Source organism: Scyliorhinus torazame, chromosome 12 (genome assembly GCF_047496885.1).
Source record: "Scyliorhinus torazame isolate Kashiwa2021f chromosome 12, sScyTor2.1, whole genome shotgun sequence".
Classification (NCBI taxonomy): Eukaryota; Metazoa; Chordata; class Chondrichthyes; order Carcharhiniformes; family Scyliorhinidae; genus Scyliorhinus; species Scyliorhinus torazame.
This window is the reverse complement of record NC_092718.1, coordinates 181,859,796-181,880,062: the sequence shown is the minus strand read 5'-3', so window position 1 is coordinate 181,880,062 and position 20,267 is coordinate 181,859,796. Positions and strand designations below refer to the sequence as shown.

General features: G+C 45.1%; 1 long non-coding RNA gene across 2 annotated transcripts in view; it reads left to right on the top strand.

The window, feature by feature from the left end:
- Positions 1-20,267, top strand: part of LOC140387263 (uncharacterized) — a 57,111-nt gene that overhangs the window by 16,018 nt on the left and 20,826 nt on the right. For both annotated transcript variants that reach the window (XR_011933811.1, XR_011933812.1), the window contains exons 2-3: positions 6,791-6,871; positions 8,794-9,018. This is a non-coding gene — a long non-coding RNA (uncharacterized lncRNA). The remainder of the gene's footprint in view (positions 1-6,790; positions 6,872-8,793; positions 9,019-20,267) is intronic.

The window sequence follows — 20,267 nt, the reverse complement described above, 5'->3', positions numbered from 1 at the left end:
GATCACATGATGATTTCAAAGTAATACCTGTTTCTGTAAAGAATGCAAACCTACTGTTTTTGTTACAAAGGGTCTTTGACTTATGGATGTTGTTAGGAAAGCTACTAAGGGTTACCTATAGTGTATTGTATCTTTGGGGGGAGTATCAGTGTTGGTAGTTGATAAGACGTTTACTGTGTGTTTATAAAATGTTTCCTGGATTCATAGAATAAACATTGTTTTTGTTTAAAAACACTTTAGATCGCTGTTGTATCACTCATGTAAAGTGAGTCCTTGTGCTTCTCAAAACCAAAATCTATTAAACGTTGTTGGTCAGGTGAACTCCATGATATACTTTGGTGTTCTTTAAATTCTGGCACATTATAGGGATCAGAGCAGAGGTGCCAGTATAGTCCCCATAGGTATTGGGATGGACCAGGGGTGCACATGACTAAGCTTTACTAAGTGACAAAACGCTACAGTACAATATTTAGGTCTAAAAAATTTATATGCATTACGTTTTGGGTGCGGAGGGATCGCAATTCTAGTTGGGGGTGCGACAGCACGGTGGTGCATTGGGTAACACTGCAGCCTCACGGCGCCGAGGTCCCAGGTTCGATCCCAGGTTCGATCCCGGCTCTGGGTCACTGTCCATATGGCGTTTGCACAATCTCCCTGCGTTTGCGTGGGTTGCGTCCCCACAACCCAAAGATGTGCAGAGTAGGTGGATTGGCCACGCTAAATTGCCCCTTATTTGGAAAAATGAATTGGGTACTCTAAATTTATAAAACAAAATCTAGTGGAGGTAGGTTTATTAAGGGCACGAGGAGTCCACGGCAAGTAAGAATAAAGAACTTTGGTTATATCCATCTACCGGGTCTCTTTATGGTCGGTGTCTTACTGGCCGACCTTTTATACATAGCTGAATGGAGTTCCCCTGCCACTCCTTGGGGGAGCCCGTACTCGCTGAGAACCATAGCAAAGATTTATTTTTATTAATTTAGTGTACCCAATTCATTTTTTTTCAATTAAGGGGTTTAGAGGTAGGATGGGCATATAATTGAACAGGATGGAGGTGTACTGGTATCAGATGGGAGTCTCCGCCCTGGGACGCCTGGATTGCAGTCCCCAATGGGACGAAGAATCAAGCTTTGGGACATAATCGAGTTTGACGCCAGACGGCGACCTGTCATAATGCTCCGACCCACCGCTGGTGGCAGGACCTAGGTCCATGACCGTGCTCCAGCGGGAGCATGTAAATGAATGCAAATGGGTCTTAATGACCACTTGTATTCATTTAGCGGGCCCGACACTCTATGGGCAGGCCTTACATGATTCTCCGGTTACCGTGGCAGGAAATCACGTGGGCGCGGAGCACTTGTGGTCTTTACCAGCGTGCCCTGGGGTGGCGGACCTCACGGTGGGACAAGTGGGTAACTACCCCAAGGAGTTACCTCCTTGGCCCACCGCAAGATCCACCACACCAGGGCCACGGTGGTAAAGACCATCGGAGTCCAACTGAGGGCTACCCCCTACCCCCAAACAATGCACTGCCTGTCCACCCCTCCTCTCGCAGAGCCTCCTCCCCCGCCACGCTTGAGTGATTGGAATGCACTTGGTGATTGGAATGCACTTACCTCTCTTTGATGTGGTCAATATTTGTAAACATTGGGGTTTTACCACTTAGGCCACTGAACCATGAAGGGAGATGAATGAATCAAAGGTGCTGATGGTTTGCAAAAGCTGTCAATCACAGGATACTACTAAAAAGCTATGAATGGCCTGCAGCTAATGGATCTGTGGGAACCAGACATGGGTTACAGCTGCTCTCCTTCCAGGAATGGACACGTAGAGCTTCAAGGTAACTTGCGGCTGCAAATCTTCTCACTGCCCCTGTTTGAATTGCTCTCTAACTTCCAGTAAGGGTCTCTTTTCTCGGGTGTGGGGGGGGAAAGCGGTCTGTGTGGAAGGGGTCAACGAGGGGTCCCTTTAGGCAGTGGTCCCTGTGGGAGTCCCCATATTACAGGGGTCCCCGTGGTGGGGTGTCTCTTTATTATAGGGACCCCTGTGGGGGGGGGGTCTCCCTATTACAGGGGTCCCTGTGGGATGTCTCCCTATTACAGGGGTCCCTGTGGGGCATCTCCCTATTGAAGGGGCCCATGGGGGAGGGTCGGGTCACCCTCATACTTGGGGGTGGGGGGGGGGGGCGCGCATCCAGGCTATCCAGGGGTGGGGGGCTGGTTTGCTGTGCAGGGGAGGGGTGTATTCGGGGCTGATATGCGGTACGGGGGGAGGGGGTGGTTGGCAACTGGACCTCGTTATCAGCCATTTGGTCAAGATGGCAGGCCGCTAGTGGGATTCCCTCAGGAACCCCTCATACTCCACGTCATACATAAATTTGCATGGCAAGGTACACTGAATTGCTTACCGGTTTGCGCTCCCAGGGGAACCGTAAACCGGTTGCAATTCACCTCCGGTGGGAGAACATAGTCTCCCAAACAGAGATTCCAGCCCCTCGACTCTGTCATGATTAATTTCTGAGTCGGAAGTCCCATGAACGACCTACCCGGCCTGCCACCAATCAAGTCCTTAAGTGGCCAATTAATGGCCACTTAATGGCCTCATCCCGAGCTTCAACAAGGTTCCACCCAAAGCTTGTGAGCATACATCAGAACACCTTATGGAGGAGATCGTTCGCTGCCTTGTGGGACTGGCTGCATTAGAGACCATGGAATCTGGCATCATTAAAAATATTCAGGATGATGGTATGTTCTTGCCTTACTCCCCATCTCAATTCCCAGCTCTGCCTTATCCTGCTCTCTAGAATGGTGAATAATCTGCAGATGACGTGACCATCGACCTCTAGCTTTCCAACCACATTCAACTCTCCCTTCTGAGTATCTGCTTTAAGCTATCCAAGGGCAGTCATCTGCCCAGTGACAGCAGCCCCAGGAAGAAGACAGAGGGCAGTAGCTCAGCATTGATGACGCCGTCATCAATAAACACCAATTAACACATAAACACCAGCACAAGCTTAACCTTAGGAATGATATGGAGTTGGCACCTGGCACATGGTGACTCACCAGGCATGAGTGGGCTGCCGCCTTGCCAGGGAAAAGGATGTGTAGGAAACTGGCTATTTCTGATAGGTAAAAGGGTCATTGATTTAGCCATTTTAGTGTAAATACGAAAGCCCAGTTTAAAATCCATTTTAAAATGGATTTCATCCAGCTTGCAGAATTTGCAGTGGCAAAACACAGAATCTGAAACCTTCAAAAACCAGCTAAACTTATGCAACACTTTTACTGATATCATAAATACTCAAGGTCGCCATGACTACATGAACACACCATTGTTCAGAATCCAGACAAAAGCACAGTCAGCAATAAACCAGTGAAAACTAGAATTGATTAAGAGGATATATCACATTCTAACACACACAAAAATCTACAAATGCAACATATCCGAATATATGTTGCACATTGATGATTGACAACTAACCATCCAACCAAATGCATTTGAAACCCATCCAAGCCACTCAGGGGTAGGGACAGATGGAGTTAGACTGATAAAATTTTCCTTAAAATTCGGGACGCCATTTTCCATCCCGGATCACTCTATATTTTTTACTTAACTACTCTCTATCCTTATTTCGTAGCTTCATATTTCCACTGTAGCTCTTAAAGTTCGCACAAGCTGTTTTGCTTTGAGCAAAGAACCGTTACTGTATTTTGAATGTTAAATTTGTTGTAAACTATTAAGCCAATTATTTCTCTTAAAGTCTTTTTGCTGGCAAGGGCTTTTTGAGAATATTTGATTTGTAACCACAAGAAGATCTTAGTATCATAGAATTTACATAGAATTTACAGTGCAGAAGGAGGCCATTCGGCCCATCAAGTCTGTACCGGCTCTTGGAAAGAGCACCCTACCCAAGGTCAACACCTCTCCCCTATCCCCATAACCCAGTAACCCCACCCAACACTAAAGGCAATTTTGGACACTAAGGGCAATTTAGCATGGCCAATCCACCTAACCTGCACATCTTTGGACTGTGGGAGGAAACCGGAGCACCCGGAGGAAACCCACGCACACACGGGGAGGATGTGCAGACTCCGCACAGACAGTGACCCAAGCCGGAATCGAACCTGGGACCCTGGAGCTGTGAAGCAATTGTGCTATCCACAGTACTACCGTGCTGCTGTCTCTCAATTATAATCAATAGACACAATAAAAGATTTTTATTTCGCATTCGAGAAGTGTAACTTAAATTCTACTGAGTTTTGAAGTGTATACGAGATTACACTTAAACCGCACGGTAGATTCCTACAGGATGGTTGATGTGCCGGCTGCAGGGGACTCAGATGAGGACCACGGCAGAGTAGCATACAGGAGGATGCGGAAGGCCATACAAATTGAGTTTCTGGGTCAATTGGCTGACTTAATAGAGAGCCTTTTTGCCACCATAAAGGAGCATGGAGCAGTCTGGGTAGAGGTCATCGCCATAAACTTGCCTTCTTCGCAAACTCTGCTCCACTCCCTGTCATCCTGCAGACAAGAGGCAGTGAAACCGCAACCTTTATTGGACAGTTCAGCTAATACTCTTATGCCTCTATCCTGCCCCATGTGAGGATGCAGAAACATCCCCTATCAACTCCAGGAACATCTCCAACAGCAAACCAAAGCACTTTGACATTTTGCAACAGCAGAAGTTCATTCAAAGTTACCTTACTTGCAAATTGGGTGCCTCGCCCTTTAAATAACACCAGTGTGTGGACAATCCTGCAGCTGAATGTTTGATCTTTTGTGAATGAAGTGCCAATTTATTGAATGGACCCATGTGGCCCAAATTTGGAAAATAGCTGGTAGGACAGTGTGGTCTCACACATTAGCAGATCAGTTTCTTCTGGTGCTTCCAAGCACTGTCGTAAGATGTGTGTAGTTTGGTAAGCCTCATGAAGAGGTTCTGAGTCTTGTATAATTTAACAGCAAGTGTTTCTAAACAAGTTGTATACATATATACAGTGTATGGTCTAATCTCTGAGCTGTCTTCATGCTTGCCTCTACGCACCTCCCTGTCCAGTACAAGACTGCCCCCGAAACTCAGGTCATGTGTGGGTGGTATTGTAACTAGTCCCATGTTAGCCCCTTCTATGCCAGATCTTTATATTATAGGGATGGCCAGGCAAAAATCCTTCTCAAGATGGAACCTGCGTCAGAAATGACTGGCTGTGCAGAGCACACCAATTTCTTTGTCATTGGCATTGTCTCCAATTTCTCAATTTCTAAATTTCTCAAGCTTAGATTTTATGATTCAAACTTCACCTTGCCCACAAATATTCCAGCCATGTAACTACAATCTTTAATTTTTAAAATAAATGTAGAGTACCCAATTCATTTTTTCCAATTACGGGGCAATTTAGCGTGGCCAATCCACCTACCCTGCGCATCTTTGTGTTGTGGGGGTGAAACCCACGCAAACATGGGGAGAATGTACAAAAATCCGCGTGGACAGTGACCCAGAGCTGGGATCGAACCAGGGACCTCGGCGCCGTGAGGCAGCAATGCTAACCACTGCGCCACTGTGCTGCCCTGCCATGTGACTATAATGATAATCAGAATAATAATTAGTATCTAGTTCAATACCTCACAAACATATTGTGGCCAAATTCTTGCCAAACACTGTCAATGTCTTGTGCCCTTCCAGCTGAAGTCTGGACAGAAGTCCCAAACTTGCAAAATACCTCTCCCCACCTTCCCTTCTCTTTCATTTCTGTCTGCTTCACTCTCTCCCTTCACTTCTCTATCCTCCTTCAATTATTTCTACATTTCATTCACTTCTGTTTTTCGTTTCCTGTCCATTTTTAACTTTTTCAGACTCCTCAATTTCTGTCTCCAACTGTTAATCACATTGAAAACAGTCCCATGCTTTCTGACTGTTTAAAGTCATTTGAATCCATCATTCATTTGAAATTCCTGAGGTTCCTTGTAGCCCAAGGTGGGAGATTTGAAACAGTGGTGAATTTGAGCGGGAAATGTAACATTGTCCTAACTATCTGGCGGACACAAGTCAGGAATATGGAGGATTCGATGAATTACGAGTGGGTAGTAAGTATATACTTAGGCATGGTAGAAATAGAGAGATGGAAATAGGTCAAATGCTACTCTGGCACTTAGAAGAAGTATATGTTATACACACAGTATTAATGTATACGCACATATGTGTGTAAGCTGGATTGTTGGGGCAAATTGACCAATTGTAATTACTGGCTATGGCAATTCTGATCAAATACCTTACTTTTAAAATTCTGACAGCAATCAGTCCCTTTGTTGAAAGACCCCATTTAACGGTTTAGAATTTAAAATCCATATCTGAAAATTTCAGGCATCAAATTAAGTTTCACCCGTCTTGTTATATAAAATGCTCAACTGAACAATGCCATGGGTTAAACAGTTAATAACAGAAGCACCTAATGATCACACCAGTTGAAAGTAGTGAACAGTGAGCAGATGAATTAACATAAATTTGATGTTACGTTATGTTTATGTATTCAGAATTATATACCCTTTGAATATTGTAATCAAATGCTATTCTCAGAACGCGACTAAAATGCATTTAATTCAGCAGCGCTGAATGGATTTTTGTATCATTAGATGAGTATGTAAGCCATGCTTTTCTGTTTCTCTTATGTCATCGCTGCTTTGTGCTTACTGGAGCACTGCCAAAGAATGAATGTATGTGTGACTAAGTGTTAAAGCAGTTGTCTTGCACTAATTGAGTTTTTAAAGTACGTTATGATCTAATTCATTCCAGACTAAAAGAAGAGGATAGTGATATTGCTAAAGCTAGAATTGATTCCACTTTAAGCTGATATCTATGCAGCATTGGTAACAGGTAAGAAAATATTTGTCTCTTGTGGCTTTGCCTGGGGTCTTTTGATCAGCAGCAAATTCAATAACTGATCGGAGTACGTCTCCAAAAGAAGCTGTAAAGAGAAATTGTGATTGTCGGGCAAAAAGGTAGTGGATGGAATTCAGTATCAGTAAATGTGAGGTGTTGTGCATTTGGTTAAAAACGATCATTATATCAGGAAGGGAGTGGGGGGAATTAAACTGGGTGACGTGGAAGAGAAGAAGGATTTTGGTCTTCAGGCTTATGAAGGCTTTGGAAAAGCTAGAGGAAGGCTGTGTTTTATGACAAGAGGTGTAAATTGAGTTGTAACAGTGAATCTATATAAAACCTAGTGAGGCCACATTTGGAATATTGTGTGCTGTTTTGGACTGGGAAGGGACTTGAGGCAACAGAGAATATGCTATGCATTTTCATTAGGATGTTGGTTGGTTGGCAACATGGTGAAAATATCAAAAATTGGTTCTACACAAATCCACTGATTAAGGATTGATTTGATTGAACTGATTAAAAGTTTGAAATAGGTCGAAACGACAAGGGCACAAGAGTTCAGCTAACTCAACAAACTGGTATCTTTCTGATTTGGATGGTTCAGTGACCCACTGGAAATCATAATTATAGGCTAAACACTGTGCAATTTTCCCCATAAATAATAATAATAAGCGTTATTATTGTCATAAGTAGGCTTACATTGTTATGGGCCAGGGTTTAGAGAACCCCAACGTGTATCATGGAGTTCACCTGACTCACAACTTTTAATAGATTGTGGTATGGGGAGCACACGGCCCACTCTACAGGTGTGATACAGCAGAAATGGAAAAGTATTTTTTAAAGCAAAACAATGTTTATCCTATGAACTCAAGTTAATCTTTTTAAAACAGACAGTGAACATCTTAGCAATCATCAATTCAAATCAACCCCCAAAGAATACAACACTAAGTAATCCTTAATAACTTCCCAAACAACACCCAGAAGACAAAAGAAACACCTTTTTTCAGAAGCACATTAGGTTTGCATTCACTACTGAAAATATTTATAATTCTGAATTCACCAAATGATCAATAGCCTTTTCATGGCAGAGAGATCAACAGTACACCTGCTTTGTCTGGATCAGCTCCAACACTGAAAACAAAACTAAAACACACCCTGCAGCAAACAGCATAAAACGAAAGTAAAAAGCTGACAGACAGCCCAGCTCCACCCACACTCTGACATCACTGATAAACATCCATTTCTTAAAGGTACATTTCTTCTGATCCAGAGGTAGGGATATACCACTGTGGCAATAGGTCCCATGTTGGAAGGATTAACAAGCTGATTACCAACCTCTTCTGTTGTGGCCAACAAAGGTTCTGGTGTGGGATTTCCAGCTCCGAGACAGGCGGGCTACTGACTGAGACACAAGATTTCCTCGTTGCAGAATGAATCCAAATCTCTGAAAATAGTGAATCACTTTTCTACTTGCCATCTGCTCATAGAATTTTGTATTATCAGTTAATTTAATAATCCTATGACTGGCACCCTGTTCCAAATCATTTGTAAATATTGTGTGTAAAAAAGCTGGATATCAGATAACCGTTGATTACTTTTTTCTGGAAAGAGCTTTATCTTTTGGTCATCGCCTACTGCTGCCAAGTCTGTCTTCAGATTATCAAGGCAAAGTTGTCAACGACATAGCTGTTTCCCTCTTTACATTATCGAACATTTCTTCTGATGTGAGAAACGCTGCAAGTTGGCAGATCATTTTAACAGAGAGTCTATTTCTCATTGGGGAAATATAAAGCTATAATTGGGATCTATTTTTCAGACCAATTCATAAGACATAAAATACACAATTACTTGTTTTTTTAAAAACATGACATAATTGTCTTGTTCATCTGCCCATTTTGTCTTCATTATATTTTTAGACAATCTGAGACAAAAAAAACCCCTCAATATATAGGAGGGAATCCAATATGGAGAAGAGAGCAGTTCCATCCACAACTGCTTGTTTCCACGGTGACTGACGATCCTGACATAGTGACAACCCGCTGGCCTCATGTCAATATTCCAGCAACAACATCTGTCAGCGAGAATGACACAAATGGTGCAACTAAGCTACTTGTGAAAATAACAAAGAGACGACAACACAAGTAAGATCTGTCAGACGTAGTTAGCAATTCTAAATTAATGTCTTGACATGATGTGACTGCTAATCTAAACTAAAAGGAAAGACCTGAGTCCCATCAATATTAAATTATCCAGCGTGTGAAAGTTAATTGTAAGACTTTGACAAATTGAAGAGTTTAGATAACCATTTAATCTATGAGAACAAAGTCTATGAATCATCTGAATGTCACTCGAGCCTTTAGATTGGATTCCAACCTTTAGTTTCTTCTGATGTGCTTAATATTTCAATTAATATGTTCTTGAAAGATTGTATTTAAATGCTTATTTTACTTCTGTAAGTTCCTGCCATTGTGCCCTCCCCCAGCTGAGTAGAGTGTATAGGCTGGATCTTGCAGGAAAATTAATGACGTACAAATCATGTACGCAGTTACTCATGAGTAAATGGGCCAGCAAATTCAGGCAATTAAAATACAGGTCAGGCGGTGAGAATCTCCTGAACTTGGACCACTCTGTGTGCTTTGCACGATTGGTTACTCGTAATTAGACTTCTCATTATTCTAAAGAACTTGCTGGTTTTGCTCATTAATTGCTCATAGAACATAGAACATTCAGTGCAGAAGGAGGCCACTCGGCCCATTGAGTCTGCAACGACCCACTTAAGACCTCATTTCCACCCTATCCCCATAATCCAATAACCCCTCCTAACCTTTTTTGGTCACTAAGTGCAATTTACCATGTCCAATTCACCTAACCTGCACATCTTTGGACTGTGGGGGGAAACCGGAGCACCCGGAGGAAACCCACGCAGATACGGGGAGAACGTGCAGACTCCGCACAGACAGTGACCCAACGGGGAATCGAACCTGGTACTCTGGTGCTGTGAAGCCACAGTCTAATCACTTGTGCTACCGTGCTGCCCCTTGAAGCACATCACAGGAATTTGGTAATGGAAGCGCCTTTTTAACAACACAAAAATTGTCAATGCAGTGACGGCTTTACCTCTCTGGCTCAGAAAGAGAAGAACGTAAAATGGGAGTTTCATTCTGACATGTCGTAGGTCATTGCTAAAGATTTTTTAATAAGGTTCACAGAATCACAGAACGGCTACAGTGCAGAAGGAGGCCGTTTGAGCTGTGATGTCTCAATGGTTCTCCGAATGGACAATTCACTTAGTGCTTTCCTCCTGCCTTCTCCCTGTAACCCTGCACATTCGTCCTTTTCAGATAACCATCTCCCTTTATTACTGCTTCAGTTGACCCTGTCTTCATCATACTCAGGCAGTGCATTCCACACATTGACCACTTGCTGGGTGAAAAGGTTTTTCCTTGCGTTGTTTTTGCTTCTTTTATCAGGTACTTTTTTCTCAATCCTTACACAAGTGGAAAACATTTCTCCCTATTTAATCTGTTCAGCCTCTTCATGGTTTTGAATACATCTGTAAAATCTCCTCTCAGCCTTCTTTTCTCCCAAGAAACCAGTTCCAACTCTTCCAATCTATCTTCTTAACTGAAGTTCCTCATCACTGGAACTTTTCTCCTGAATCTTTTGTGCTCTCTTTCTAATGCCTTCACATCCTTGTCGTTCCCGGAACTAGCCCCAATACGGTGAGGTCTAAGTTTTACATTTTTCTTACGTTTCCTTTCTGCCTTTTTTCTCTCGCCGTCTGAATCCAATATTTATTTCACTCGATTTCTTTAATTTACCCACACGGATTCACACTCTGGGGTGATTATCCCTTTAAGGGCATCATAGCAGAATAAGGATCACCTGGTCTGGGTGACTAAAATGAGTATGGAATCACCCCAAGGTGAGAAAGCCTCCAAGGCAGAGACATTTTGGAAGCAGCTAAAGCCATGAGCCTGCTGTACAATTCTTATTAATAAGTATCTTTTGTGTTCACTAATGAAGTCTTTGAAAGTGCAGCTTTACATCTGGCGATGAGGATAAATTAGCGTGACACTGCCTCGGGCCCGACACCTGTGAGTATCCTGATTTAATCAAAGTACAAAAAAACAAAATGTACTCACCAGAATGCTTCTCTTTTGGGGCATCGACCCATGTGACTCCTCCAAGGAGGACTGAACACAACATGTTGAGTGCCTTTGGGTATTATTCCCAAGTAACTGAAATAGGGGAAGAGGTGACATGCAAAGCAATTCTCCTAAGTGTTTGTGGAACTCAGACCCGTAATCTTATTCGCAGTCTTACAGCCCCAGCACTAATGACTCCAAATCATTTTGTGAGCTTGTTAATTTAGTGAAGGCTCAATTGCAACAGCAGCCATCAGTCATACTCCAGGGATTTAAAATTAATTCAAGGATGAGAGCCCTAGGCAAATGAATGACAACTTACATTACTTTACTGAAACAATTATGGGAGTATTGTGATTTTGGAGCCACCCTAAATGACATGTTATGGGATAGGTTAGTCTGTGGCCTGAACAACGATGCTATTCAATGTAAATTGTCAACCTGTTTGCAGAGATCAACATAATTTTTAAACGAGTAATGGAGATAGCGCTGGTCATGGAAAGCGCTGAAAAAGGTACTCAAGAACTGCAGGGTGCACAAAATGATGCAGTTCACCAGTTAGAGCAGGAATCTGCAGCCAGCTGTAGCACCAAAACCACTGAAGCCACTGTGAAGGGGGAAACAATTTCAGCCACCAATAAAAAAAAAAGGTACAGAATAAGCAATCAGTCAGTAATGCTTAAAGTGGAATGTTACTGATGTGGAGGTAACCACAATCCTGGATCTTGTCAGATTAAAGAGGATGAGTGTGTATATTGTCAAAAAAGAGGAATTTGATGAAGCCGTGCAGAACTAAGTCAAGATTCCTGAGTAATAGATCAACCACAATGTTACAAGTATGTGGAAGAGCTTAGCACCAATGATTCACTCACTGTTTAATCTAAAAACAGGCGAGGTAGACCCTATTATTGTAACGCTCCAGATAAATGGGAAGTCTCTTAAGATGGAAGTGGATACAGAGACATCAGCCATTGTGATGGTTGATCATACATTTCAGTACCTAAGAGTAGGAGTCTAACCAATGACGCTGAAGAGCACTTCTGCCGAACCAAGACTTACACGGGAGAAACAATAAAAATAAAATACACCACAGTAGTACCTGTAAGCTATGGACTACAGTCTACCCAGCTCCCATAATAGTGATGGGTGAAGGACAACGCCTTCTCTGCCTTGATTGGCTTAAAGAAGTCCAGTTGAATTGGGCTGAGATTTTTCAAGTGCGGGAAGGGAGGCTGCCCAAACTGATAAAAGAAAACTCGAGAGTGTCTTCTGTGATGAAATATGAAAAATCAAAGGACGACAAGCTGAGAGTTATGTGGATCCAGGGGTGACTGCCTGAATCTATCAGGAAAGACCAGTGCTATATGCCTTAGAGAAAGTGGATACTGAGTTAAACAGGTGGGAAGAATTGGGCATTGTCCAGCCAGTTCAGTTCTCCGAATCAGCATCGATAGTCCCCATATTGAAACCGGACAACACCATGAATTAACAATGTATCAGGCCCCTGTTGTAGTGTGAGGTAATACAGCGAGGCAGAGTTATATCAAAAGGGTGATTTATTAGCAAAGGAAGACTTTATATTTACAAATCAACACAACTCTAACACAGGACTAGTTCCTAGGACCCTTGGGCTTACACTGAAGACCCCCACTTCTTAAGTCCATGCCATGGCACCTGATTGGTCCAGATTTTCGCATTCCGTCCCCAAACTGGTCACGTGACCGGTGAAGGATTGCCCCTTAAAAAAGGGCACTCTATCACAATCCTCCCTCCTTAAGTTCGCTTACAATTTCATTTTAAAAATCTTATATCAAACTATATACAGTTAAACAGTATACATAGGAACATCGGAATTAGGAGCTGAAGTACGCAATTCAGCCCTTTGAGCCTGCTCCGCCATTCAATCAGATAATAATAATCATTTATTGTTACAAGTAGGCTTCAATGAAGTTACTGTGAAAAGCCCCTAGTCGCCACATTCTGGCCGCCTGTTCGGGGAGGCCGGTACGGGAATTGAACCCGCGCTGCTGGCACTGTTCTGCATTACAAGCCAGCTGTTTGACCCACTGTGCAAAACCAGCTCCTGGCTGATCATGGCTGATCTCTTCCTGGTCTCAAATCTGTCATGATATGCGGACACACACATAATGATATACAGACAAGCAGCTGATGGACACAGAGAACAGGACATGACCAATAAGCAGGCAGGACACTCAGTGGTGGGATCTGACTATAAAAGACAGGAGGCACTCACACACTGCCTCTTACCACTGATGAACGTCTAGAGAGTCAGTCAAGGGTGTTGTTACAATCTCACACCTCCACCACGTGGCGAAGAGTTAGTCTGGTTCAGTCAGACAGAGTAACCACACTTAAGTTAGCAGAGAGATCGGACTCACAGAGAACTGTGCTAACTGTGCTATTAGTTCAATAAACCTGATTGAACTAACTTCAAGGTCTGGAGTATCTTTCTGATCTAATCTGCATCCAGTTGCAGCCAGTGTTAGACTAGTGTACCTAACACGACATGATACCAGGAGACTACTAATTTAAGGTGGCTTACCTCAGTCCATTCCGTGACGACCAGCAAATGTATCCCGGCATCATGGAGAAGATTCAGGCTCCTCACCAGCTCAGGACCTCTGGCAATCTCAATGCCAACTGGCGGACATTCACGCAAAGGTTTCTACTGTACATTGCAGCCTCAGACCTCGAGGGTGCGTCTGATGCAAGAAAGATTGCGCTTCTCCTCTCAACAGCGGGTGATAAAGTCATTGAACACTTCAACTTGTTTAACTTCACCGAAGGCCAGGACAAGACAAAGTTTCAGACCATCCTGGACAAGTTCGATAGTCACTGTGAAGTGGACACCAATGAAATCTTTGCACGCTACATATTCAAACAACATCTTCAAGATAAAGATGAATCTTTCAATGCCTTCTTAACTAGCCTCCGCCTGCTAGTGCTGTCCTGCAACTTTGGTGATATTGCTGACTCCATGATCAGAGACCAAATCATGTTTGGAGTTCACTCTGATCATCTGAGAGAGCAGCTCTTAAAGATTAAGCATATGACCCTGCCAGTCGCGATTGAAACATGTACAGTGCATGAGCACGCAAAAAATCGGTATTCCCAATACAAATCGGCTGAAAATGAGAAACTTGCTTCCCACGAGGCAGTGAGTGTGCAGGCCATCTCCCGGATGCAGCGCCTCAGCATTGAAGACAGCGGCTATCTCCTGCGCTTTTCCCGGAACCCCACGCATGCATGACGCGAACGGGATAACGAAGCGGCCGACACCCACACTGCACATGTGTGACGACGACTACGCATCAAGGGGAATGACGCCCACCGAACAAAGGTATGCACAAATCGAGAAGGAATGCCTGGGCCTTCTCACTGGCATTCTCAAGTTTCACGACTGTCTACGGCCTGCTGACATTCACAGTCGAGACGGATCACAGGCCCCTGGTTCCCAAGGACCTTAATGACATGACGCCTCGGTTGCAGCGCATCCTCCTCAAACTCACAAGGTACGACTTTGACCTGGTCTACACGCCTGGCAAGGAGCTCATCATTACCGATACACTGTCCCGCTCCATCACCGTGCCTAGTGAACCACTGAACATCATCCGGCAAATTGAGTCACAGGTTGAGTCACAGGTGCAGCTGTGTGCTAGCACCCTCCTGGCATCTGATGAGAAGGTGATTCGTATCCGCGAGGAGACAGCCAAAGGCCCCCTCTTGCAGCATGTTATACAACACCTAGCCAATGGCTGGCAAAAAGGGCAGTGCCCTCAATTTTTCAATGTAAAGGACGACTTGACAGTGGTTGATGGTATCCTCCTCAAACTGGACCGGATTGTAATTCCACACAGTCTCCAGAGCTTGGTGCTCTGTCAAATCCATGAGGGCCACCTGGGTGTGGAAAAGTGCAGACGCAGAGCCAGGCAGGTTGTCTACTGGGATCAGCCAGGACATCGCGAACATGGTCCTTAACTGTGCGAACTATCAACGCTTCCAGCCAGCGCAGAGTAAGGAGACACTTCAGCAGCATGAAATCGAAACCTCTCCGTGGTCCAAGGTTGGCATTGACCTCTTTCATGCAAAGGGTCATGATTACGTGTTAATCATTGATTACTTTTCCAATTACCCTGAAGTCGTGAAGCTCTCAGACCTCACATCTTGGACTGTCATCAAGGCCTGTATGGTACCCCACTCACTGTCATGAGTGACAATGGCCCGTGCTTCAGCAGCAATGAATGGTCTCTGTTTGCCCAGTCATATCAGTTCAAACACGTCACTTCCAGCCCACACTATCCGCAGTCAAATGGAAACGTTGAGAAAGGGGTGCACTTTGTGAAACAGCTCATCTGCAAGGCCGCGGATTCTGCGTCTGACATTCACCTTGTGCTGCTTGCGTACAGGGCGACCCCACTGTCCACTGGCATGTTGCCAGCTCAACTCCTGATGAACAGGGACCTGCGAACGACACTTCCAGCCAGACACTTGCCCAACCTGGATCACTTCCCGGTGCTGCAGAAGGTGCAGCATCTCCGAGACCGGTAAAAACAGGGCTGTGATGCTCATGCCACCGATTTGCCCGTGTTATCCCCGTCAGACACTGTTTGGATCAAGATCCCTGGTGGAGGCTGGTCAGCTCCAGCTGTCGTTGTTCGACAGGCTGCCCCCCGCTCGTATGTTGTGAGTCTGGCTGATGGTTCTGTTGTGCGACGAAACGGACAGGCACTGTGCAAAGTTGCCTGCCCGCAACCACATTCTTCTCCGTTTCCTTCTGTTGTTTTGCCACCTCCTGATACCTCAACTCACGAGGCCACCAGTCAGACTTCAATCCCGCCCATCAAGACGCTGTCGTCCCCACCACCACCTCTCCGGCGGTCGACCAAGATCAGATTCAAGCCACAGAGACTGGACTTATGAACATTTGTTCTGTTTGCTATGTTCTGAGTTCTCGCATTAGACAGCTGTTTTCACATGTACATATGTTCACATCCACTGCATGTATATATGTTAATATTGGCCTATTCATGTAAATACATTCACATATGTCATCAAAACATAAAAAAGGGGAGATGTCATGATATGCGGACAAACACATAATGATATACAGACAAACAGCTAATGGATACAGAGAACAGGACATGACCAATAAGCAGGCAGGACACTCAGGGGTGGGATCTGACTATAAAAGACACGAGGCACTCACACTCCGCCTCTTTCCACTGTGAACATCTAGAGAGTCAGTCAAGGGTGTTGTTACAATCTCACACCTCCACCACGTGGCTAAGAGCTAGTCTGGTTCAGTCAGACAGAGTAACCATACTTAAGTTAGCAGAGAGTTGAACTCACAGAGAACTGTCCTAATTGTGCTATTAGTTCAATAAAACTGATTGAACTAACTTCAAGGTCTGGAGTATCTTTCTGATCTAAATTGCATCCAGTTGCCGCCAGTGTTAGACCAGTGTACCTAACACGACAAACTCCACCTCCCTACCTGTTCCCCATATCCTTTTAACCCATTTTAAAATTCAAAAATATATCTATCTCCTTGAAACCATTTAATGACTCAGATTCCACTACACTATGGGGCAGTGAGTTCCACAAATTCACCACCCTCTGCGAGAAGTAGTTCCTCCTCATCCTAGTTCTAAATCTACTGCCTCTCAATCTATATCTGTGACCTCTCATTCTGGATTGTCCTACAAGCGGGAACATTTGCTCTACGTTTACTTTATCAATTCCTTTTAGTATTCTATATACCTCGATCAGATCCCCTCTCATCCTTCTAAACTCCAGTATAAGCCCAAATGGTTTAATCTCTCCTCATATGTCAACCCTTTCATCCCTGGAATCAATCTGGTGAATCTCCTCTGAGCTGCCTCAAATGCCACCACATTCGTCCTCTGATAAGGAGACTAAAACTGGTCACAATACTCCAGATGTGGCCTCACCAACACCCTATGCAGTTGCAACAATACTTCTCTACTTTTATACTCCAGTCCATTTGCACTAAACGCTAACATTGCATTTGCCTTTTTAATTACACGTTGTACCTGCACACCGACTTTCTGCGATTCATGAATAAAGATACCCAGAACTCTCCGCCCAGACTCATTTTGAATCTACTTTCCATTTAGATAATACTTTATCTTTCTATTTTTTCGGCTAACCTCACACTTATCTACATTAAACTCCATCTCTATCCTGGCCTATCTATATACGTCTGTAAAGTCTTTATCTCCTCTTCACTGTCTGCTTTCACACCTATTTTAGTATCATCCACAAATGTTGTTAAGTTGTACTCTGTCCCTGCTTGCAGATCATTTATATAGATTGTAAACTGTTGACTGGCCCCTGCGGCACCCTGGTAGTTACAGTTTGCCAGCCAGAGAAGGACTCATTTATCCCAACTCTCTGCTTTCAGTCAGTCAGCCAATCTGCAATCCAATCTAGTACTCTACCCCCAATCCCCTGCAATCTCACCTTCTCGATTAGTCTTTTATGCTGTGGAACCTTGTCAAACACCTTCGGGAATTCTAGAGGTGGGATTCTCCCTTAGCCAACGCTGAAATCGGGAAAGGTGATTGGGCGGAGAATCGGTTCCGATGCCAAAAGTGCGGCAGGCGCCGATTTGACGCCAGATCGCAATGCTCCAGCACCTCGACAGCGGCGTCATTGTGTTCCGGAACGCACGTGCAGTAGACACTGTTTGCATATCATGAGCGGGCCCGACCCGGTACTTTCTGGGGCCTCCGCAATTCTCCACCTCTAATGGGCCTAATTCCCGACAGCGCGGTTCACTTGCACTTTTAAAAAGCGTGAAACTGGCGTGGCGGCTGCTGAGGGACAGAGAGGGGGTACGGTAAGTGTCCAACATCACCATAGTTTTCTGACGGTTGTGACGCTGGCCAGGGGGCTTCTGCCAGGGCCAGGCGGAGTAGCAGGCGGTGGCTGTGGAGTCGGGTGGATGGGCAGGGAACACCATTGCTGCAGCCGGCAAGGCAGCCATGTAGCTACACACACCGCTAATAGCCCAATTCGAACTTAGTGCTGCGGGTCGTATAGGTGTCACTCCAGGGCACCCCCCTGGGTACCCTCTGGCCCCAGCCGACCCGTCAGCTGTATGGGCGTGCTCCAGCACAACCAGTGCCATCTTTTTGGCTCAGATAAGTGTATGTGGGGAGTGTAATGTTTACGTGCGGCTGTAGATTGTCAGTCTCCCGAGTGTCAATCACGAACCCGGTGAATCCTGCACCGTTTTGCATTGGAATTGATTGAGTTCCATACAGCACCAGTGCTGTATGCCGCTTAATATTAGCAGAGTCGGTCCAGTTTTTCTTTTTTTTGTTGTAAATTTAGTGTACCCAATTCATTTTTTCCAATTAAGGGGCAATTTTAGCGTGGCCAATCTACCTAGCCTACACATCTTTTGGATTGTGGGGGCGAGACCCACGCAAACACGGGGAGAATGTGCAAACTCCACACGGACAGTGACCCAGAGCCGGGATCGAACCTGGGACCTCGGCGCCGTGAGGCAGCAGGGCTAATCCACTGTGCCACTGTGCTGCCCTGGCTCCAGTTTTTCTATCGTGAAAGTCCGCGAATTCTGCATTGGCGTCAACACTTATTCTCAGAAATGGCGAATCCCGCCCTAGACATACCACATCCATAGGTTCTTCTTTATCCACCTTGCTGGTTACGTCCTCAAAGAACTCAAGCAAGTTTGTCAAGCATAACTTACCATTCATAAAACCAGGCCGACACTGATGGATTGAGCTTTGACTTTCCAAATGTTCAGTCATCTCCTCCTTAATGATTGATTCCAGCAAATTCCCCACCACAGAAGCTAACCGGTCTGTAGTTTCCTACTTTTTGCCACTCTCCCTTTTTGAATGGGGCACCACATTAGCGTGTTTCCAATCCACCGGGACCCTTCCTGAATCCAGGGAATTCTGAAATGCCATAACCAATGCATCCACTATCTCTGCTGCTACCTCCCTTAATCAACAGTAAGTGAGCCCATGGGCAAAGTTCATAAGGTCAGTCTATCAGGGAACATTCGGACTCTTGTGGAGTGCCGCAACTCTACAACCAGTTTCTCTGTACTAGAAGCATCAGAGTTCACATCAGGGGCAGGAAAACTTACAGATTCCAAAGATGAGCCAGTACCTCCACCCTCCTCAGCTCCTTCTGCTGACACACAAGATCCTCTTGGGAATACCTTGGCTCGACCACTGCTGACTCTGCGGCTGATTCACTGGTAACTGCTACTGGGTCGACAAGCCTTGCTGTGGGGCGGCAGCTTCCCATTTTCTCAAATGATCTACATGCCTCTGCCCCTCATGGACCTGTAGGGCGATAACAGGCATCAACCCATCAACAACTTGGACGGAGTAACCCCAGTGGTAGTATATGGGGTCGTGTTGTACGCGACTAGAAAATTGGCTAAGTGGAGCGGCAGTGGTCTGTTGAACTGTTTCCCCAGTGAGGCTTTAAAGATTTGGACTGCTCATTCCACCAGCCCATTGGAAGCAGGGTGGCAAGGGGGCCGTACAGATGTGCGGAATCCTATTAGATTTGATGAAGAGTTGAAACACCTCGGCTGTTGAAAGCAGTGATGTTGTTAGAAACGATCATCTCTGGGATGCCATGTATTGCGAAAATCTGTAGCAGCTTGTCGACTGTGGCTGACGCAGTTGTTGAATGCGTGTGTTGGACGTCCAGCCATTTTGGGTGACTCTGGTGTCTGGGTATTTAAATGAGCCCAATGCCTCATTAACATATGCAGATCTGGATCTCGCCCAGTGAGGGCAAGACGCAGATCACACTTGGCGGAGCGAGTCGGGTGACTCCCGATTGGCCCGCTGCCCGGTTCGGAACCCGATTTTGGGCTCTTGCGTGATTCACCTGTTGCGTCCAGATCTGCACCAGTTCCATTGGTGTCGTCGAACCGTGCTGTCTGTCTCTTTTGCCTATCCATGGCACCAAATATAGCTCCTAGCCAACTTGGTTCGGCCAGGATGCATGTCATGGAACTCCTGGAGAAGTGTCGTTTTTGGTGTGTGTGTGTGGGGGGGTGGGGGGGGGGGGGGGGGGGGGGTGGACTGAACCCTCTTCGCAAGTAATTTCAACCCTAAGCTGCAAGTAGGGCCTGACCTGCTCTGATTTATCAAAATGCCAGCCACTTAGAACTACCCTTTTAACCTTCCTTAAAACGGGGT